This window comes from Petaurus breviceps, unplaced genomic scaffold (genome assembly GCF_028583685.1).
Source record: "Petaurus breviceps papuanus isolate PSGF00001 unplaced genomic scaffold, PetGlider_PUasm1.0 90763, whole genome shotgun sequence".
NCBI classification, from domain to species: Eukaryota; Metazoa; Chordata; class Mammalia; order Diprotodontia; family Petauridae; genus Petaurus; species Petaurus breviceps.
In genome coordinates this window covers 3,723,278-3,728,225 of record NW_027187340.1, presented here as the reverse complement: position 1 = coordinate 3,728,225, position 4,948 = coordinate 3,723,278, and positions in this window count along the sequence as shown.

Below are 4,948 nucleotides of genomic sequence, written 5' to 3'. Positions count from 1 at the left end.
TATCTATCTATCTATCTATCTATCTATCTATCTATCTATCTATCTATCTATCTATCTATCTATCTATCTATCTATCTATCTATCTATCTATCTATAGATCTAGAAACTGCCTGATCTAGAAACTCCCTCACCAGTCCTGATTAATCATCTGTAACTTGTAGTCTTAGGAAGTCTCTTGGGAGCACTGAAAGGTTGATTGTCTTACACAGCTTATATGTGTCAGAGTTGGGACTGGAATCCAGCTCTTTCTAACTTCAAGGCTAGCCTTCTATTCACACAATAGACTATTTATCTGTTTATATAAAAGTGTTGGAAATATGAGTTTTGAGAAATCTAATGATGAGACCCTACCCCCAAAAGTGACTGACAGGAAACAGTACTAGCAGAAGAGGAGAAGGCATGGGAGATTCCTGGAGGTTAGAACAAAGGATCTGAGATGAGACCACTAGGAGATAGAGCAAGGAAAATAAAAAGAAACTGGGGGAGAGGATGAATTCAAACTATAAGAGCAGTAGTAGATAGATAGAAATATTGACCTAGGCTAACTTTAGGAGGTTTCTGGTTGTGGTGGTGGAAATCAGAGCCATGGACTCAGAGTGTCAGGGAACTGTGAGGTTATTTTCCTTCTCAACTTGAGAGTCCAGTCTATTACAAGCCAAAGAGATGCCCATGTCCTTGTCCCCAAAGAAAATGTTAAAGTAGGCAAACTTTGTTTTCTATCCCCTCCCCAGACTTGTCCTGTCGTGTTATACCTCCTTTTACCAATACCTCAGGAGCTGCCCTCCTACTGTTTGTTTTGCCTATGGTCACAACTTAAATTATCTTAAAGATAAACAGAGGGGTGACTAGGTAGTGCAGTGAATAGATCATGGGCCCTGGAGTTAGGAGGACCTGAGTTCAAATCCGACCTTAGACACTTAACACTTAGTGGCTGTGTGACCTTGGGCAAGTCATTTAACCCCAATTGCCCCCCTCCACCCTTCAAAAAGCAAAAAAAAAAAAAAACCAAACTTGGAGGTATCAGGAAGAGCTCTAAGAGGTGGCATCTGACTTATGCTTTCAGATCGTTGGATCAGAGATTTAGCACCGGAAGGGACCTCAGAGGTCATTGTATCTGATAGATTCATTTTACAGATGAAGAAACTGAGACAAAGAGGTCTTGCCCAAGATGACATGATTGGCAGATCAGGGATTTAAACATTCTCTGACTCCAAATGCAGCACTCTTCCCCTCCCTCCCACAGTATGTTGTGGCTTCTCTTTGAGGGAAACTGGAAGCATTTCTAGGGGTAAAGCCCTCACTTTAGCTTAAAGCAATCTGCTTTGTACTTCCATTGTTCAGTAGTTTTTAGGTTGTCTGATTCTGTGACCCCATTTGGGGTTTTCTTGGCAAAGGTATTGGAATGGCTTGCCATTTACTTCTCCAGATCATTTTACAGATGAAGAAACTGAGGCAAACAGGTCAAGTGACTTGCCCAGGGTCATACAACTGGTAAGTTTCTGAGGCCAGATTTGAACTCAGGAAGATGAGTCTTACTCTATTGACTGTGCCATCTACCTGCCCATACTGCTTTGTATGCCTTCACTTAAACTGGGTTCTAATTGAGTGCTCTTCTTCTTCCTCCTAGCCCCCATCTGTGGAAGGGACCCATTCACATAGATTACAGTCTCTATCTTTAGAGGCACTCTTGACCAATATCTTGCAGACCACATGTAGACTGTGTGCAGAGTGCAAAATGGTGGTACAGTGGGGAATTTAACTTAGTTCCCTTTTGGTTGTGGATCACCCCACTCCAAGTGAGAAAAGGCTATGAAGTTCAGATTAACTTTCAGTCAGAAATGTGTATGTGTATATATTTTCCCTTCTAGAGAAAAGAAAGACAAACTTTGTTTCTGGACCTAGTCAACTATATTCCCTTCCTGTTATCCTGTCATTTCAGATAACAGTATACTAATGATAAAGGTGTGTGTGTGTGTGTGTGTGTGTGTGTGTGTGTATGTGTGTGTTCTTCAAGGAGATAATATTTATGTCCAAGATAATTCTTCTCTAAGCCTACCTGTCACTATGGACCAGGAGTCAATTTCCCACTTTGAGTACTATAATAGATCCTATTCCTTCTTTCTCTCTATCAAAAATACAGTTTTAGGAAAGACTCTGAAACTCAAAGGTATAAATGATAATAGTTTGAGTGTTATTCTGTGAAGAAATTGTTCTCTACTTAACAACACTTAAAGCCTTAAGATGAATGTAGAAACCTCAAATGATGAGATTTTAGGCATTGTCTGGGAAGTATTTTATGGAAGGGGCAGTCAATCATCTCAATGTCTCTGAAACCCCATCTCAAAAGGTTGCCATACACAATACCAGTCCTCTATTCAAGGACTAGTCACTAAAAGATAGCAGGTTTGGTGTGAGGGAGCAAGAGTAGAAGTAGGGACATAAGCAAGACACACATTAATCTGGACTGTACATATGCCCTTTGTCTATTATCTACCTACCATTAAATAGATCGGCCCCTGACATTATCCCATTGTAGGGAAGTTACTCTTGTCTTCCATACAGGTGACTGAGAGGATGATGATTTGGATGCCTTAAAATAGAGTTGAGTATTGACCGGAAATAAAGGACAAGGCTGAGTTACCAAGGTCAATCTAAATCTAAAAAGGAGAACTTCTTGTAATTCCTTAGATGGTAGCAATGGAAATGACCAGTAGTGAACATGGGAAGATGACCCTGCCATCTTCTTCATAGATATATTGACAAGATTTCTGGAAATCTTGGGTAATTCAGAGTCTAGCTAGTACTTAAAAGAATGTGTTTCATAAATATGTCAGTACCTCATAAACATGCCATTTCTTATGGTAACTGTACATCCACATATTCACTGCTATCATTTGTTCTACCTTAAAATCCTCTATAATTTGTTCCAAGAATTCTTCTTAGTCACTAAAACTAAACTTGAAGAGATATTGAGGTCAGTAATCCTGAACCTTAGTTTTATATCTCTGACCTCACCTAAGTAGTAACTTAACCAGATATAAATGGTTTTGAATAATGCTAACAACCTTGTGGAAGGCCCCTTGATCAGGCATACAGATACTGAAAAGTTTGGGCCATCAATCACCAGGGGTGGTTTATAAATGTTTGCCCTAGAATTGTGTTAAGGTTTTTATCATTAAAGTACAAAATTTGGTAGGAAGTAATTAATATGTGCAAATTCCTGAAGGTTATATGATATTTTAAAAGGGCATGGGAAGAGATGGAAGTAGGACATATAGCCAACGGTAAGTATAAATGTCATAAACCTATTAGAATAATGGCAGAAAGATTATATCCTAAAATGAAACATGGTAAGGACAGTAGAAAGAGATTTTCAAACTTCAAGCATACATAATGAAGGGAGAAGTCCATTTTTTGGCATAAAGTTAACAGGTGACAGAGAGAAAAATAAAACCACTCAACTTGATTTTATTTACATCTTCTGTACTAAAGAGAATGAGATTGTAATTGGAAAGATTAGAAAAATATATTAAAAGAAAATTGAAACCCAAGGTAGGTGAAAAGGCAATAAGAAAGTTTCTAGCTGATTTAATTTAATTCATGTATCCAGGAACACACAAATAATAAAACTAATCTACTGTCAGTAATCTTTGAGAAATTGTGGCAAATGAGTGAGGCATCAGAGGACAAGAATTGGGCAAAATGTCCTTATTTTCCAAAAAGAGAAAAAGGTAGATACAAAAATTTTAAAATTAATTATTAAGCAAATGGTCTGTGCACGTTTAGAAACAAAAACAGTGATCACTAGGAACCAACATGGATTCACTAAGAACAGGTTATGATAAACTAACCTTACTATCTCTATTTGCTTTTTTTTAAATTAATAAGGTTACTAGATTTATCCTTTAGATATAATGTATGTTGATTTCAGCAAGGTATTTGACAATCTGTCATAATATCCTTTTGGACAACATGGAATAATGCAAGTTAGATAGATGATAGAGTAAGTTTGATTTGCAGTTAATTAAAAAAAAACTACAAGGAGTCTGATTAACGAACCAATATCAATCTATAAGGACATCTCTATGGGAATGTCGTGAAGCTCTGTACTTGACCCTCTCCTGTTTAATATTCATATCAATGACTTCCATGAAGATTCAGAAGGCAGGGTTATTAAATTTGTAGTTGACAGAAATCTAAGTGGGATATATTGGTTGATAGAATCACAATTCAAAAGAAGTTTTCAGCTTGATAGAATGATAGTAAAACTAGAAAGTTAAGAAAGGTAAAAAAATCTAGAAAGATAAACTATAACAAGGATAAATGTGAAGACTTGCATTTAGGTAAAGGAACAACAATAGCTTTATAAGCACAGAATGGAGGAGATCAGCCTTAAAAACAATTCATGTGACAAAGACATGGGTGTTTTAATGGAGGAGTTCAGTTCTAGTTAATTGTGTGATATGGCAACTAAAAATCGAATGCAATTTTAGATGGTGTCAATAGACGTCTAGTATACATATCAAAAGAAATAATAGTCTTGCTTTTAGATCAAATTTTATCTGGGTTATTATGTCCAATTCTAGGCAACACATTCGAAAGGAACACTCAAATGAGACCACCCAGATAATAACTAGCTAATAAAATAGTGAAGGATATGGTAAACATGTCATGTAAAAAAAATAAGCAAAGAAACTATAGTAGTCTAGTTTGGAGAAGAGAAGATAGCAAGAGGGCTGTCTTCAAATAGATGAATGGACATCAGTGAGGAAGAGAGACTAGAGATATACAGTACTGAGTAGTTTCTTTCTTTCTTTCTTTCTTTCTTTCTTTCTTTCTTTCTTTCTTTCTTTCTTTCTTTCTTTCTTTCTTTCTTTCTTTCTTTCTTTCTTTCTTTCTTTCTTTCTTTCTTTCTTTCTTTCTTTCTTTCTTTCTTTCTTTCTTTCTT